This window comes from Macaca mulatta, chromosome 12, assembly GCF_049350105.2.
Source record: "Macaca mulatta isolate MMU2019108-1 chromosome 12, T2T-MMU8v2.0, whole genome shotgun sequence".
Taxonomy (NCBI): domain Eukaryota; kingdom Metazoa; phylum Chordata; class Mammalia; order Primates; family Cercopithecidae; genus Macaca; species Macaca mulatta.
The window spans coordinates 123,062,023-123,080,771 of NC_133417.1; the positions used below are offsets into that span (position 1 = coordinate 123,062,023).

General features: G+C 50.7%; 1 protein-coding gene across 34 annotated transcripts in view; it reads right to left on the reverse strand.

The window, feature by feature from the left end:
* Window positions 1–18,749, reverse strand: part of TNS1 (tensin 1) — a 213,511-nt gene that overhangs the window by 63,382 nt on the left and 131,380 nt on the right. The window lies entirely within an intron of this gene.

Sequence of the window (18,749 nt, forward strand, 5' to 3'; positions counted from 1 at the left end):
AAGCTTCGGGACATACAATTTGGCCTACCCTATCTCTGCTTGAAAATCATGGCCTGGAATGGCCAGCACAGAGAAGAGGCTTCGGAAATGGTGCAGACTCCAAGGATGTGATGCCATTCCATTAACAAATACTGAGCCTATCCCAACATTGATTACTGCCAATGGTGTGCCTGAAAATGCACTGCCACTTCCACCTGCAGAGATGAATTCATCATCAAGGACCACAAGGAGAGAAGGATGGGCATGGCCTCAGCTGCCTGCTTAAATACGAAAGGATTTCCCGGGGGCTTGGGCAGAGGACAGGGCACGGCAAATCCGGTTAGAAAAAGAATATGCTTCATCTTACCATGTTTCCTATTTGGGGGGAAAAAAAAAGACATTTTTTTTTCTTAAAACAAACTACAGAAAATAGCAGGAGACTAAGCTTGAAAGATGACGGCATTATTCTGTCTTCAGAGGCAGCAGTATTCCCTGTACCCCCTGAAATGGCCCTGAGCAGTGCAGTTTCATAAAACACAAGTTCTAGAGGCAGAGGAATGGACCTGGATACCTTCTGGAAACTTCTCAGGTGCCAAGGATTCTTCAAGACCCCAGATTTGCCACGTGACACCGCACTGTGGGCAGCCAGCCCAGGCAACATCCTAGAATCCCCGCATAGTCAAGCCAGAGGATGTCATGAGTCTATCAGGCCCAACCCACCCACCCGATTTCATCTGTCCAACTCAGGGAGGGGAAGAGTTTCCCACTGTCACAGATGGTCAGTGCTGGAGTGAGATTGCCACCAGGACTCCTGGCTCTCAGAGGGAGTCCTCCCCACTGCCAGATCTCAGTCAGATGCCATGAGATGGGTGCTCAGAGACTGTGAATTCTCATTACAGAAGAACCACAAATGTCTGCAGGTCTAGCTGTGCAAAGAAAGTAGGATATTAGCGCGCAATTCTACAATGAAGACATACTTCCCAACTGTAGGTCAAGTAAATGCCCCCGTTCCCTCCAGACCATCCTTCCAGCCAGCAGACCTACAACTGGAGCCAGGCGGCCAGGGCCCCTCACCCACACTGAGGGGTCTCTCCAGAAGGGAAGGGGGCCCAGCCTTCCTGGCCACCCCCTCCCAAGGCTTAGCCCCTTCCTATCAAGTTCTTTCTTTTCATTCATAGGTATAAACCAACATTCCTGGTCTGGCTCTTTGTTCTTCCTCTTAAAGAACAGAATGGCTGAGTGCTTTGGTTTCCAAGCAGGCCCGTCCCAGAGCAGAAGGAGGAAACAGAACAGTGTCCCTAGTGAAGGACTACTGCACACCCTGCAGGTGGGAGAGGTGAGATCACAGAGATGAGAGGAATCACAGAGATGAGGATCACAGAGATGAGAGATCATAGAGGAAAGAGAAGCACCTCCAGGTAGCCAGGGCTCCCCAGGCAATGTGTGACAATACTACAGATATTTGGGGTTATCACACCTGGAGGAAATACTACTGGTGTCTAGTGGGTAGAGGCCAAAGATGCTGCTAAACATCCTACAATACACAGGACAGATTCCCACAACAAGCAATTATTGTGGTCCCAAGCAATTATATTGGTCCCAAATGCCAACAGTACCACAGGTGACAGGCCCTGAGCTAGACTGAGGGATGAAGGAGCTTGGGGTGTAATAGACTGATCCCTGAACTAAGACTCAGGAGTCTTGCGTTTCAACCCCATCTGGGCCACTACTTCGCTGCTTCAACTTGGGAAAGTGATTTCCTTTTCCTGGGACTCAGTTTCCAACGTGGTAAAATCAGTGGGACGAGATAGGCTTTGAACCCTAAAACTTCTGGTTCTATGGACAGCCATCAAGGAAGAGAAAGGCGTGGCTAGAGGGAGCAGTCAGGGCAGGAGAAGGAAGAGATCTCCCAAGATAGGCATGGTGTCAAGGTCTCAAATGTCTGGGGATAGAGGGAGGAAGGGCCCGCTGCCTGGGGTGGGCACAGCAGCTGCATATGTGATGAAAACATGTCCTCAGACCTCCCCAGGACCTCCTTCCTGCCTCCCAGCCCAGTGGACAGGGAAGGCAGGGCCATAGGAGCAGGACAAGCTTCAGGCACCCCTGGCAGGGCTTCAGCATTCCAGGGTCTTCACAATTCCCATCCCAGGAAGGCAATGGGTAGGGCCAGGCCCAGGAGCACGTTCCCTGAGAACAGGACAGGCGACCGAGTGCCAGAGATTACTCAGGAAGGGAATTGTCAACTCCCAGGCAGATGTTCGTGTTGGATGAGGGTCGGGATATATCCACTCACCGCCCTCCTGCTTCTCCCCACCCTTACTGCTCCCAGGACACGGACACCATGTCAGTGGCAGTCCTCACTTGCTGAGGATGGAGGAAGAATGGGGAGAGGGGATATGGGGCTTTGGGAGCAAGGGGGAAGGAGAGGGTAGAATGGAATAAGGCAGGCACGTTGTTGACTATGTGCCTGCACGTTAATGGAGGTTCCCTTGCTTGGTTCCACAACTGCCTTTCAAAGTGGATATTGTCATGCCAATCTTCCTGATAAAGAAACAGGCTCAGGGGTTGTGGCTTGCTCAGGATTACATTGCCAGTCTGACTCTGACACTCATGCTCTTTCTGCTTCCCAGAAAGGAAGGAGAAACAAGAAAGGAGATGGAGGAGGCAAAGGGTTAGATCTTAGAAGATCCAACAAGAAAAAAGGAGTGGAGAGTGACAATAAAGTCACAATGCTGGTTTATAACAAACTCCAGCAGCCAAGTGAGCACTGTCCCCATCAAACTGGTTCCCTGGGAATTTTATGCATTCATCCTCACAATGCTACCAGGGCTCAAAGCTCTTCTGGAAACAAGTAGAACACTGCCTCAGGGCTGGTTTATAATTCACACGAATGAAACCATCTCTGCCAGTGAGGTCAATCACTATTCCTGACCCCAAACAGGCCCATTCTTTCAGCATCCACATATAAGTTGGGTTACCAAACTGGCTGGGCAGTTTTATAATTACAGCTCCCAACATTGATGGGTTGGGGTACGCAGTGGGGCAGAGGTCCATGTGGTTCCACGCAGAGAAGTGGGTGTGAGCAGAGGAGCCCATGTGGTTCCATGTATGAGAGGTGGGTGTGAGCAGAGGAGCCCATGTGGCTCCATGTATGAGAGGTGGGTGTGAGCAGAGGAGCCCATGTGGTTCCATGTATGAGAGGTGGGTGTGAGCAGAGGAGCCCATGTGGTTCCACGCAGAGAGGTGGCTATGACTAGAGGGGTCCATGTGGTTCCATGTGTGAGAGATGGCTATGAGCAGAGGAGCCCATGTGGTTCCATGCATGAGAGGTGGCTATGACTAGAGGGGTCCATGTGGTTCCACGCAGAGAGGTGGGTGTGAGCAGAGGGGTCCATGTGGTTCCATGTGTGAGAGGTGGCTATGAGTAGAGGGGTCCATGTGGCTCCATGTACGAGTAGGTGCAGAGGAGGGTGGAAGATCTGGGTGGGTATCTGCTTCCTTCCCCAAATAAGTCCATCTAGGGCTAGGCTGAAAGTGACTCACTTATGCAGAGGCCACCAAACCATGGAGCACAGGCCTGCCTGGGAGACAGAAGCCAGGGCACCACCCTTGGGCCTTTCTACCTTTGCATCACATGAGGAGCACCCATCTGCTTCTCAAAGGTTCTCAAGCAACGTACAGACAGAGAGACAAAGGCAGGGAAGAAGGAGAGATCTGAGAAGCTTTGAGCTTTCATATCAAAATCTGATCTCACTGCCCCTGGAGAAGGAGAAGAACACACATCAAAGAACACTTTGCTGCTAACAATTTTTTTAAGCAATCAAAGGCATAAGTCCCAGATAAGCAGCCAGGGCATCGACTGCCTGTAAAGATGTAAAGACTGGGCAGTCTGAAGCTCCCCACACCCATCAACAGGGCACAGGGAGATAAATGGCCCAGGGGTTGAACAACCGAGGTCCAGTGTCCTGGAACCAGGAGTGTCTGAGGCAGAACACCCAGGTCCCTGAGAGATAGTCTTGTGAGTGCAAATAATGCTTGAGCAAAGAAAGAGGGGCAGGAGAAAAGGGACTTTGGGGTGAGACTCCTGAGTCCCCTATGCACAAGAATGAGCCAGGGCCTTGTCAGAACCCTCTAAAAGTTGCCTTGTTTTCCCATGTCCACGAGCCATGGTCACTCATCCCACCTAGACAGATGCGTGGGGTGGAAGGATTCTCCTCAACTTTCAGAAAATCTAGAATATCTAGTCCTGGCACCTGTTCCTGTTTCTCAGATCCCCCAAAGGCAAGAGAGTTCTCCTGAATGTCAGACCTCCATCCTTCCAGGAGCAGCTAAAACTCACCTCTCCAACTCTACCCCCAGATCTCTAACCAGCCACGGTGTAACAAACAGACCTAAAGAAAACTGCTGTCTGGCTGCAGCCGCAGCAGACTGGGAGCCAAGGGGCCAGAATTCTAAGGGGTGATTTTGGACAGGCCTCAGTTTACTCCACTGTGCAATAGCAGAGGGCAAGTATGGGTGATCCCTAAAGTCCTGTTTGGATCTTGATCCTCAAGGATACAACTCAGAGAAGATGCTCTACCAGGCACTGTTTGGATCCCAGAGCCTCTGAACTCGGCGGTCCTGTTTCTCCTCTCCTGCTTGGTCCTGCCCGGGTGGCTTCAGGCTCCAAACTTGTATGAGGCTATTTCTGAAGCAGCCACGGAGCCCCTGAGGCTAGGACAGAAAAGGGGACTTAGAGGAAGTCTGTAAATACATGCCAGGCTGCAGAGGTTCCCAGGGCCATGCAGGGCAATCGAAAGGCTGATTTATTTACATCAGTGAAATGCTGAAACTCAATCCCCGGAGCAAGCTGACCTGGCAGACAGCGGCAGGCAGCTCCTCACCCAGAGCAGAATTAGCTAGTCCACAGCCTCTCGGGCCTTTCCACTGGGGCCGGCAGAGGGAGGGGACAGGGAGAAGGCTGGGGCTGACCAGCTCAGCCACTGTGGCTCCAGATCCCTTGGGCTGGCCTCTCCCTTCCCCATCACTGGCCTGCACATGTCTCCAGGACACAGGCACAGCACTGGGCAGAGCTGGACAGGCAGGCTTCCCACATTAACTCAGTTCCTATTCCCTAGGTTCTCAAACCCCGACTGCATAGGCCAGCAGGGCAGGGCTCCTCAGGACTCCTACCCTTGCAAGAAGTGATGAGAAATGTTATGCTGAGAAATGGTGGGTGTCAGAATCCAAGCTCTATCCCTACCTGGCTGTGTAAACATCAGTAAGTTACTTAACCTCTCTGTGCTTGTTTCTTCATCTGTGAAATAGGCACAAGAGAACTCAGGTCACAGGAGAGTCAGGAGGAGTACAAGAAATTATGGGTACCTAACAGTATCTCACATATGGGAGGGTGTATATTAAAGGAAGTGAGGGGGTAGATTCTCCTCCTCATCCCTAACCAAATCACTGGGTGGGAGCATCAATTAATACAATCCTTATGAAGGCCAGTCTGGCCCTGTCTATAAAAATTATTTCTTCATATATTCTTCTACCCAGCAATTCCACTTCCAGAAACATGTCCTATAGATAGACTTACCCAAATGAAAATGGTATATGTGCAGCACTACTCACTGCAGCATTCTTTTGGAAACAGCAAAAGATTGGAAACAACTTAAATGTTTCTATGATTTAAAGGCAGTTTTTAAAAACCTAGTTATTAAAACATAGCACACACATACAGTGGAATAGTATGCAGCTGAACAAAATGAGAAGACTCTTTACCTGCTATTATGGAAAGATCTTTACAATGTATCATTCAATAAAGAGGCTGAGGCCAAAGCCAAATCCTTACTATGGCTACAAGGCCCCAGGTGATCTACTCCCCGTTACCTTATTTCCCAACACAACCTCCATTCAGTCACGCTGTCCTCCTCCTGGCCTCCCAAACATCTCAGGCGGGCCCCTGCCTCAGGGCCTTTGCACCTGCTGTTACCTCTGCTTGGAATACTCTTCTCCAGATATTTGTCTGGCCAGCTCCTGCACTTCTTTCAAGTCTTGGCTCAAGTGTTTCCTCCTCAGAGGGCCTGAACTGACCAACTCCCCTTTTTAAAAATGTTAGCTAATTCAATGCCCACATTCCCAATCACCCTTACTCTGCTCCATTTTTCCCAGAGTATTTCTCAAGTTCTAATAGGCTCTGTCAGTTACTTATTATGGTTGTTTTTAAATGTGTTATTGTCTGCCTCCACTAGAATGGAACCACCACATGGCAGGGATCTTTGTTTCATTCATTGTTCCGTCCCCAGCATCTGGAACAGTAAGTGGCCGGCACAGAGTAAGCACTCAGTAAAGACCTGTTGGATGAAGAAGCGAATATGACTGAGAACAGCTTATGTACCAAAGAACATAGATGATGTGGGTTTTTTCCTTCTCTTCATCTTCTTCGATTGCATGGACTCAAGGTTAGGCCTATCTTCATGTCATTCCCACCCTCCTGCATGCTGATGTGTTTTCTCAAAGGGAGGAGGCCATAACCTGCAGTCTGATGGTCACTGATGACCAGTGCCAGGGAGGTAGGACCCCTGAGCAGAGGGAGTGGGTCACACCTGGGGATGGAGCCCGGTATTTAGATGATGTTGGGGAAAAGCTTCACAGACACCTAGTTCTGTATAATGGGAAGAACACTGGACTTGCAGCCAGAGGCCTCAGTTCAAAGTCCAGCTCAAGAACTGGGATGGTTGAAGGTGAACTCAGGGAAGCATTTTATAAAGTGCTACCCATGGTCAGGTAGCGGTATTAGCAAAAGTTAATGCTTAGTCATGACTTCCTGTATAATAGTTGCTGAGCTAGGTGCCCAAAGATTATTTCTGTTAATTCTCAATGCTCTAAGACAGGTACTAGCCTTCTCCCCACTTTACAGGTGAGAACACTGAGGCCCAGAAAGGCTCAATGATTTGCCCAAGGTCAACAAAAGGCAAGAGGCAGAGCTAGGGCTCAAGCCCAGACAGCCTGAGTCCCAAGACCATGCTTGCAATCACTACAGGACCTCCCAAGGATCTTCCCACCTAAAGACTATCACCTCCCAATGACGTAGGTTCCACCTCTTCCCAGCTAAGACTAAGACACTGTCCTTAATTTTAAAGGAGGCAGCCTATTACTGAAGCTATGTGAGCTCAGTGGCTTTGGTAGGATTTTAGAAGGTCTTGTGCCTGGGAGAGGGACATAGAGAAGAAAGAAGGAGATTTACAGGGGATGAATCATCCATGAGCAGCTGAGGAAGTAGAGGGAGGGTTATCAAAGGAAAAAGGACTGATCATTTGCCAGATCCCAGATCCCTTGAAACCTTTTCCCATAAACGGCCTCAGAACTGTCCATCAGACAGAAAGCAGGGACTCGGAGAGTGGACCACGAGGGAGGGGCTCTGCTGCAGGAAGATGGGGTGCCAGGTAGCAGGCAGGGGAGGCAGTGGGTAGATGCAGGCAGGCTCCAGGGAGGATGCCGCCTCTCCAAGGCTGATGGAGAGACTGGCCCCAAAGCCAGGCCAGGACAATGAGTGAAGAAGCTCAACTTTGCCAAAGCAAATCAACCTCTGAAAAGGCAGGGAGGAGCGCCCAAGGTCTGAATCGATCCAGCAAGGAATCATCTGGAATAATCCAGGAAGAGGACCTTCACCACAGAGGGCTAGATGCTGCTGTGAGCTGAATGGGGAGGCTGGAGGACTGGAGGCTGAAGGCAAGAAAGCCCACTGTGGGAGCCACACACCCACCAGAGCCAGGGGTGGCATCAACCCACCCCCACCTGCGTGGGACTCTGAGTGGCCTGGTGGAGTCTCCCCAGGCAGCCACATGGGGAGGAAGTGAGGAAAGGCAGCCCTCAGCCAGCCAAGTTCACCAGGGCAAGAAATGCAGGCTCTGTGGACACATCTACTGCGGGTTTGGTGTTCTTTATTTTGTAAAGGTTGCTTTGAAAAACTGAAAACGAAACAAAGGAGAAAAGAGGCCCCTGCACCCCTTCAATAGCAGATGGGGGAATGGAGCCCCAGGACTCTGATGAGAGCTTCCGGGACAGCTCAGCTCAGCTCAGCTCCTGGGAGCAGCAGGGGCCCCAGGGAACACCAGCCCCTCCCTCGGCCCCACACTGCAACTGTTCTCGCCTCCCTGGCCTCCTGCAAGGGTGTCCTGGCCCTCAGCTCACCTCCACCACCTCCAGCATCCTGCTAAGATCCCACCACCCCACCGCAGTGACCAGAGCAATTGTGTGAGGAAGCCAGTCAGATTTGATTGTTTCTCTTTCCTTTTACTTTCCAGACGTTGAGCAACGTTTTTATGCCACTTCTTAATCTGAAAAACAATTCTGCCTTCAGTGCCGTCTATCCTCCCAGGGGCCCTTCAAATGCAGACCCTCTGCAAAGCCAGCTCCTCTGATCACAATCATCCCCAGAAGACAGGGGACTTGCCCGAGCCCCTTACCCACAGGCTGTGGGTCAGAGTGGACACAGCACCGGGCTGACACCCCCACCCCATCTCCAGACAACCCCAGGGCACAGCTTTCTGTATCCCCAGGACTTGCACAGTGGCCACCACCTAGCAGAGGATCAGTTAAGTATCTGGAGAAGAAAGGAAGGAAAGGAAGAAGAGAGGGAGGAAATGATGGGTGCAAAGCGGCTTTAGGTGGGTAAGAAAAAGTATTTGATAGAAGCTTAAATTTCTTTTATTGGATATAATTTGAGTCAGTATCTTGGGGTCCTGACAGGTCCGGATGACTTGCACTTGTCTACAGGTCTGGCAGGAGAGGAAACAGGGAGGGAGACTGAGGGGAAAGAGTTCACACTCCCCCGACCCCTGCCTCGATCTGGATATTTGAGCACAAGGGAGCAGACTGTGCCCAGAGCTCCGGCTAGCTCTGAGCGTGGCTCCGGCCTTCCAGCCTGCACCCGATGGCAGAGATTACAGAGCACCAAAGGCACATTCACTCGGGAGGGTATTGGTTTACTGTGTGTTCCATGGGCAGAGGCTGCTGCCCAAGCATGCCAGCTGCCTCGCAGAGCAGGGCCAGCTAAGGGTCCAAGGGCATTGAAACAAACCCAGCGCTGCTCGACAGGGAACAGGGCAAGCAGGTGGCTGGCAGATACCGGGTCAGTGGTGTCATATTTTTACCTGCAAGGTCAGGCTTGCCTTGTATTTGAATTCTCAAGACTCTGATTGTGCCAGTGAGTCAGGAGAGGACTCTCCTCTTGGAGGAGGCAAAAGAACCAAGAATCCTCCTCAAGGAGCTGTCTCATCCAGGCCTCTGTCTTGGCCTCTATGCAGACCAGCACACACTAAGATCCACACCTCTTGTCCCTCAACATCGGCAAAAGAACCAAGAATCCTCCTCAAGGAGCTGTCTCATCCAGGCCTCTGTCTTGGCCTCTATGCAGACCAGCACACACTAAGATCCACACCTCTTGTCCCTCAACATCTCTACCCAAGGGGGCCAAGAGGACAAGAGGACCAATCTCCCTGCCACAGCTGATTCACCCTCTCACAGTTGGGAAGTTCTACCAGGGGGCTAACCCAAACCTCTCCTGCTAGTATCTCAGCCCTTTGTCCTGTATGATGTGATAGATCAAGGACAGAAGCTTTCAGTAGCATCTTTGAATTCCTCCCTCCCCTGCTACTGCCCCCACCACCTTGAAGTCACAGGCCAGAAGGGGCTATCCCCTCTGGAGGCCAGGTGACCATTTCCCAACAAAAATCAGTTCAGAGCCAAATCCCAGGCTCTCAGCACCCACATATAGAAACTCACCCCTGAAGTCCTCTGCTCAGATACAAGGGGCACATGTATCACTCTCCAGAAACCTTGGACTATTTCCCTGAGTTATCTGGGACCACCTGCAATCCTGTACTCCCCTCTCTTGCTGGTTTCTCCCACGTCTTACTCAAAAGTTCAGACGGCAAGAATGTCAGACCCTGAGAAAATACATCAAGGGCAAACTGTGTGGTGCACATGAGTTCCCTCCCGCAACCCCACCCAGAGGGAGCACTGGGACTCTGCTCCCCACTGCTGAAGTGTCTCACTCTTGAACCTGGAGGGCACCTTCTCACCGTTCTCCCATCTGGCCTGGGCCCCAGGAGATGAAGGGAGACAGGGCTACATAGGCCCGGGACTGGCTGGAAGATAGAACTCATGGGCTTTTTTGCTGTTCTGCCATCCAGGGATCTGAAACTCGGCCTCCCTCTCTGTGTAATGGGGCAGCCTTTCCAGGCTAATCCAGGCACCTCTTCTAAAGCTGGAAAGAGATCAGGCCACATAGCCTAAAGCATTTTGGGCTACAGATGAAGATCATAAAATGACAGGTAGCAATACAGATCCCTGACTGGTTGCAGACCCACCATGTTGGAATCCTGCCTTCACCATTTATCCAGAAGACTTCCTTGGACAAGGTCCTTAACATCACTGTTACTTGCCTCAGTTTCCTCATCTATCAAATGGGAACACTATTTGTGACCAGATGTTAATGTGAAAGTACTTGGGTCTCAGTTGTAAAAGAGGCCTGAGGACAATGAATGACACATTTCAAAACTAAGGCAGGAGACAACCATGCAGGCCTTGCAGAAGAGATGACTAACATCAAGAAGTGAAAAGACCACTCACAGAATGGCAGAACATATCTGCAAATTATATACCTGATAAGGGACTTGTTGCCAGAATATAAAACGAATGCTTACAACTCAATAATGAAAAGACAAAACAAAAATTTAAAAAGTAAACAGAGGATGTGGATGGGCATTTTTCTAAAGAAGACCATAATGGCCAATTAACACGTGAAAAGATGTTCAACATCATTAATTCTTAGGAAAATGCAAATCGAAACCACAATGCGATACCCTTTCACACCCACTAGGATGGCTAGAATCCCAAAGACAGAAAGTAAGTGTTGGTGAGATTGAGGAGAAAGTCTCACACATTGCTGGTAGGAATGCTAAATGGTGTAGCCACTTTGGGAAACAGTCTGGCCGTTCCTCAAATGATGACACACGTGATCCAGCAATTCTGCTCCTGGCTATCTACCCAAGAGCAATGACAACCTAACTCCACACAAAAACTTGCACATACAAGTTGACAGCAGCATTCTTCATGCAAGCCAAAAAGTTGAAACAATGCAAATGTTCATCAATTGATGGTGATGTATGGATAAACAAAATATGGTATGGTCTACAACAGAATATTGTTCAGCAACAAAAATGAATAAAGTAGTGATACATATTACAACATGAATGCACCTTGAAAGCACTGGGTCAAGTAAAAGAGACAAGACACAAAAGACCACATATTGTATCACTCCATTCACGTAAAATGTCCAGAATAGTCAAATCTACAGAGACACAAAGCAGATTAGGGTTGTGAGTTGGGGGCAGAAATGGGAGTGGCTGCTGCTGTTTATAAGGTTCCTTTGGGTGGGGGTGATAAAACTGTTCTAAAATGAGATTATGGTGATGGTTGTACAAGCCTAAATATACTAAAACCCATTGAATTGTATACTTTAAACAGGTGAAGTTGTGGTATTAAATTATATCTACACAGCTATTAAGTTTTTGAAGAGAGTGATGGCTGAAAACAGTTTTGTGGTTCCAAACTATACTGCCATACACACCACGCACAAACATATGTATCAAAAGTGTAAAAAGATCAGGAAGTGGAAGACTGTAAGAGGAACTGTGGAGAGCATGGTGTTTGGCAGCAAGTCCCACCTTGCTATGGGCGTCTCCCTCATCTCAGTGAGTCTGCTCAGAGGCTCAGCAGGTACCCTGAGGGTGCATGGAGGATGTGAAAGACAGGGGCCTAACTGTCTTTCACATGCGGGGGCGCACTGGCCACCTCAATCCAGGTCTTTGCGGGGGCCAGGAATACTGACGGTTTACTTTGGACCAAGGTGAGAGAGAGCCAGCTCCTGGGTTACCTGAAATGTTGACCATGAGGGCCACCTGCAGGGGTGAGAGATTTCAGCAGGATGAGGCTGGAGGGAGCGAGGGATGACTGGGCTGAGGAAGGGGGTCCTGAGCATCTGAACAGAACCATGTTCGCCACCCAAAGGGAACAGGGAATGAAAGACTTTTGGGCAGTTGGACGGGGTCTCCCAAATACCTACAGAAGTGCCTCAGGAGAGAAGCCAGAGGGCATTCAATGCCTCCAGAATCTTCCACTGGCAAAGAACCCAAGAGATATCATTTGTGTCTCTGTCTCCACACAGAGCATGCCTGTGCAACCTCACCAGGCAAGGAAGAATGTTCTGGAATGTTCCCCCTTTCTTCTCTTCCTAACCCTAAATACGTATGTCAGGAAAACAGAAAGAAAACTTACTGAGCCTCCCCACCACCATCACCACCCCCGCCCCCCAACCAACACACACACACACACACACACACACACACACACACACACACACAGCTAGCAGCCAGATAGGAGCTGACAAGGAGGAGAAGCAAGTTCACCAGCACCGGGCATATTTATTTGTTACCAACTGAAGGAACTTGTATTACCTGAGAGTGGCTAGAAAAGGGATGGAACTTGCCCTAATGTCATCTGGGGGAAGGGGAAACAGGGTAGACTTAAAGGGCAGAAGTATACAAAACAAGTAGCATTTTAATCACATCCTACAAGTTCCGCTTGTTCAGCCCAATAAGTACAAAACAGCACCCACCTATAGGTGTTTGGGGAGGATTAACCAAGAGAACATACAGTCAGTGGTGCCTGGCACCCAGAAAGTACACAGTGCTCTCATCTCATGGTCATCGTCAGCATCAGCGTCCTCAACACTGTTAGGGTTTTGGAGCTGGAAGCCCTTTTTGAAATCCATTATCCTTAATTCGCTGATAATGAAACTGAGAACCAGAGAAGGGAAGTAATTTTTCCAAGGTCACATAGCAAGTTGATGTCAGAGGCATGTCTCCTGACTCCCAAGAGTGGGGCTCCCAGAACAGAGCCAGCTATAGGTGGTTCCCAGAGAGCAGAGGGACATGGTGAATGTGGGCTTTTTCTAAAGAGGAGAGGGCTAAAATCACATCTGTATCTTCTCTCCTCCAGCACTTCAATAATAATAAAAACAGACACAAATCACTGCCAGCATGGCATGCACCACTCTGCTTTTCACATTTTATGTATATTACCTCATTGTATATCAGACAACGCTATAGCGAAAGTACTGTTATTGAACCCATTTTACAATTAAGACATTTGGATCTCAGAAAGGCAAAGTTACTTGGCCAAGAAACACACCTATAAACAATAGAGCATAGAACCAGATCTTCTGATTCTGGGTCCCCCGGCCTTAATCCCTAGAATAGAGATTGGTCTGTTCAACCTAATTTCCAGCTTCTCATCTTCTATGCACAACTTCCTTGCTCCCTTTGAAGCTAGGCATGGGTGTGTGGCTTGTTTTGGCCAATGAAACATGAGCAGAAGGAAAGCATGTGAGTTTTAGGCAGGAGCAGTGTGCAAGTCATGGTGTCCTCTTCCCACAGCCGCAGCAGCGAAGGAAGCACCTGCAAGATGAAGCCACCCTCAGCCTAGAGTATCTGTGATGAACAGAGACCTTGCTGACCCCCAGTGAACACATAGAATGAGCAAGAAATACACTTTTGTTGGGTGAGGCCACTGAGAAGGTGGGACCATTTGTCACTGTGGCATAATTGAGCCTCTCCTGACTGATAAAACCACTAAGCCATGCTCCTTCCTGCTCTGAGCCCATGGGTTGGGCCCAGAAGGAAGCCTGGCAGGACCCTCTTAGGTCTTCACACGTCATGAAAAGACACAATGCTTGAGCTCAAAGAAATGGAAAGAAATACTATCTACTCCAGCCCTCACATTTCATAAGAAGTAAAAAGGACCTATGGAAAAGTAGTTACCAGAGACACCCAGAACCCAAATCTTCTGCCTCCCAGGCCAATGTCTACCCATGCCTGTCTATCTCTCCATGTCTCTCATCTATTTATTTCTTTCTCCTTCTTGGTCTCTGCCTGTTTGCTGTATCTCTTTCCCTCCCTCTTTCCTCTTTCAAAAAAAAAAAAAAAAAGTATCCCAGAGTCCTTGGATAAGCCCAGCTCATAAGAAGTCATCACAGAACAGGGATTCCTGGCTCCAGGCAGAGGCTCCTCCCCAACCCAGACAAAAGCACTTGGGGAGTGGACTGGCACCCTGCAGAACTGGAAGATCTCCTCTGAGGGCTGAGAAGCTTGGGCACAAAACCAAGGCCCCCTGTCACCAGCTCCCGGTTCTGGTGGGATTATCCATGGAAACAAAGGAAGTACTGATGGTTGCCAACCAGGAGAAACCCAGAAGTGGGGTGGACACCAGCCCCTCGCCCTTGTCAGCCAGGCTGGGAGGCTTGTCATTCCCCTGCGTCACCCTGTCCTTTGTCCCTGAGAAATCTACTTTCTGAGAGCACCCCTCACTTGCCCAACCCCTGTTCCTATCCTCTGTTGAGTCAAGAGAAACTCTAAACAACCCATGTCCAAGGGAGTCACGGAAAGGTGGGGATGGATGAGAAGGCAGGGAGGAACCCAGGCCTGGTCAGCCCGCAGGCTTCTCAGAGGCAGAGGGCAGCCCACATCCCTTGGTTCAGGGCTTGCTTCTGAGAAGGCTTGCCCTGGAACACTATGGAGGAATTTGGAGCCTGCTCTATACAGCAGAGGCAAAAACACAGCGCCACCCCTACCCATGGGGACCTGGAATCTGGGCACGGGGCGTCAGATCTCAGGCCAAGTTGCTAATGGGGCTTCTGGAGGCTGCAAAACTGGTGTTAGCCAGAGTACTGAGCTGGCAGGCTCCAGACCTAACTGGAGAGGGGCAGAGGCTCCTGCAAGGAGGGGACCAGACCTCTCCCCATCACCCATCCTTGACCTCCCCTTCCTCCCCACTCAGGATCAAAGGCCTGGGGCATCCAAATACATGTGACCCAGAAAACTCCTTCTGAGGTGTGAAGAGCTGCACTGTTGCCCCACTCAGATTCCTGTGTTGCAATCCTAACCCCCAGCAGCTCAGAATGCCACTGTATTTGGAGATACAGCCTTTAAAGAGGCAATTAAGGTGAAAAGAGATCATTAGTGTGAGCCCTACTCCAATACATCTGGTGTCTTTATAGGAAGAGATGAGGATAAGGATACAAGCCGAGGGAAGACGATGTGAAGATACAGGAAGAAGACAGCATCTCAAGCCAGGGAGAGAGGTCTCAGGAGAAACCAACCCTGCTGAAACCTGGATCTCAGACCTGTAGCCTCCAGAACTACGAGAAAACTCATTTCTGTTGCACAAGCCCCCCGGGTCTGTGGTGCTTTGCTGTGCTGCCTGAGCAGACTAATAATACTTCAGGCATAAGAAGCAGCAGAAGGCACTGCTCTGGAAATAAAGGGTACCCAAGATGGCAGACACCCCACTCCTGGCCACTGTCCCACAACAGACAACTTTGTCCAGTTGGAGGGTCCTTATTAATGAGCTTCCATTTGATTCTTCACCCTCATCACGCCCCCCTGCTCCTGGCCCAGGAGCAGGTGAGCCCAAAGTCTCCACCACAGCCTCAGCTTGCTACACAGAGACACAGCTGGACCCGTCCCACCATGAAACGGGCTTCCCTGTGTGGTAGTGAGTCCCTGTCATCATTAGGGCTTGCGAAGTGAGACAATGATCCTGAAGGAGCCACCTGAATGGATTAGGGGTGTGGGTTCCGGGGTGCTGGTAAGCTGAGCTCCAAGGGAGGTAGAAAGGGATTTGGATTCCAATATCAACTCCACCTCTTGTCTCATGACTCTGGACAAGATTGCTAACCTCGGCCTACTTCCAGGGTCTTCATCCAGGAAATGGGGTTGGCACAGGCTGAGCTGAGCTAATGCCAAGGAGGGTCCATACATGGGGGTTTCCTGCCCCATTGGCAAGCCCCCTCCCTCTTGGGTTTTATGACTAGCCTGGCCACCTGAGCCTGAGAAATCAGCCTTCAGAGAACAGAAATTCAACAGAATTCGGGAGAAGGCTCTAAGTGTCACAGTACTGCTAGCTGTAAACTTGAACTTGGAGTTGGTCTGGGGGACTGCAGGCAGTGAGGAAAGGGTTAAACGCAGAGCAGTTTCTGAGATGATGGTTAAGTTAGGGGCAGCAGGAGGGCCTCCTAGGGGACCAGGAGCTCTGAGCCCGGTGCTGGCCATGCCTCACTGCCAGGAGAGGGCAAGGTGGGGACACAGGTCACACTAGAGGATGCAGGCCAGAGATGACATCTGCTGCTGACTGCCTGGCTGGGTGCTCCCTGCCCCCGCCATCTGAGTCTCCTGGTGGGCTCCAGAGGGAATGGTCTGGCCCCTACTATCACCCTCCCGCAGTGGGCCTGAAATAGAAGAGGTAGGCAGGGGGCCACTTTCAGAAATGGCCCCAGGTCACCTTGGACACTCTTCCCTCTACCTATTTCAAGAGGCCAGCCACTCATCAGAAGCATTCCTGAGTGAGCGGCGCACACTCTTCTCTGTGGGTGGGGCAGGGGCTCAGCTGTTGCCTGCACTGAAGTCTTGCTGAACACCTGCCTCAGGGCGAGCCCAACGGCCTCCGGGGTGCCACACTCCAGCGCACCCCTCTCGCCTAACCCTCCCTCTTTCTCACAGTCAGGATTGGGTGAACTTCTCTGTCCGTGGGTGAGAGGTAGCAGCCAGAGAGGTACTAGGCTCAGTGGGACCCAGGTACTGCCACAAAACCAGATGCCCAGAGCTGGCCCCTAGGGACGTCAGCCAACCCAGGATAGCATGGTGGGCAGTGCGGTGGCTTGAAACCCAGATCTGCTCTTGACTGGCTTGGCAAGTGGGGCAAGTTACTTAACCCCTCTGTGCTTCAGTTTCCCCATTCAAACATAATAAGAGTCACAGAATGGCTGGGAGCATCAAATGAAACGGCAACTACCAAGTTCTTGGTGCCATGGCTGCTGCATGATAAATCCAGGCCTTTTCCCTTAGCCATGTCTTGCAGGCACCTGACACGCTGGCCACAGTTGACACAAATGTGTCAGGGACCCCCGAGGACACACAGCCTGCAGCCCCTCCTCAGGTCATGCTGCCCACAAGGGGCTCAAAATGATTTGTTGACTGAATCCCCATTTCACAGCAGGGCAAACCGAGACCCCAAGGGGCGGTATCTTGTCAAAGGATTTGAAGCCAGGTAGTTTGGTTGCAGAGGCTGCATTCTTAACCACATGCTAAACTGCCTCTCATGAAGGCTGCTACAGGCAGGTAGAGGGGACAGAGGGCTGGTGAGGGAAGGTCCTGGCTGCCTCTTCTGCCCCCTAGCCCTTCCTTTTTTCCCTTCTAATCCATTCCCTCAGACAGAGGGATGGAACCAGCGGGATCTTTTGGCCAGCTAAAGGTCAGCTCGTCCTGCAAGGACAGAGGGGCCCTGTCTGGAGGCTGAGAAGCTGGCCCTCTGCCGAGAGGGGGAGCCGCTCTCGGCTCTGCTGTCCCTGGGCTGCCTCCCACTCTGACCGTCTGCTCTTCTTCCTTCCCCCACAGCCAACTACATCCTAAGCCCCGTCTTTCCCACATCTCCTCCTCGCCCTTAATTATTTTACCTTTTCTTTGCCTGGCACTTTATAGTTTACTAAATGTTTCTACATTTATCATCGCATTGACTGTGCACCAAGGAGAGATGGAGAGACAGTAAAAATTCTTTCCAATTGCCAAGTGTTCTTGTTAAAAATGCAAACATCCCCAGCACAACGACCAATTAGGCTGGCAGCCACTGAGACCTCAGAACAAATTTGCTCCAGCCTCTGCTTTCTGCTTGGCCGCTCAGCGCCAGGGGATGGAGGAGTGCTTTTCGGGAGCAGCCTGGGGGGTCGGAGGGGCCTGGTGGGGTGTCTTGGCCAATCTAAGGGTGCTGGGCCCCTGGGGGAGGAAAAGCACCCCAGGAAGGGGTTGGGAACTGAGGCAGGTGTGAGGACAGGCCATCCACTTTTCGACATTGCACAGAAAAAATGTGCTCTCAGCAAGTCCCCAGATTCTAGCCCAACCACCCTCCCTCATCCCACCTCTCTCTGAAACTTTGTGCACATTCTTGTGCCCCCAAGGTCAGAGGAGAAATCTTTATTCAAGAAAAGGCCCAAAGATTTTCAGAGAGGAGTCATCAAATCCAAAACCTTGGGGAGGGAGACGGAAGACAGCGCTGTGTAGAGGAAAGAGGGCAGGGGGAGGCCCCCAGGCCTGCCTGTCTCTAATTCAACTCTGCCATGGGCCCCAGGGGCCCCAGGATGGCACAGCCCCACCCAGGACTGGCTTCAGCTGGGAGGAGAAGCCGGACGCTGGGTGCTGGCATCCTTGAAAGGGCCATCCTGAGTCATGGGGGCAAATCAGGAGGTTCTGCCTCTGGGAGAGGTCTCAGTCACCCCAACGGAACACAGATCGGGAATGGGCTGGACCATCCCGAAGGTCCTCCCAGCTCCAACATTCTGCGGTCCTACGACCACCTCAAGAAAAGAAGCTCGTGGCCAAACCCCAGACAGGGCATCTCAAGAGTTCCTGGGCTCCGGGCATGCTCACTTTCAGAGCCCGCCCCACGTCTCCTTACACATATGCAGATAAACCACATACATAAATAGAACTCTCAAGAGATGACCTGAGTTGCAGTGGACGATTTGACATAATGTTGGGTTTGTAGCTAAATTAAACATGTATTAATTTCAATGCTGTTGCTTCTTTTCAAATTTCAGAGTGTATCAGTTTGTTCCCAGCTCTCAAACGTTTTTGTTGGCTGTTGATGAAAGCTTGCAGGCCCTAGATCCTGTGTCT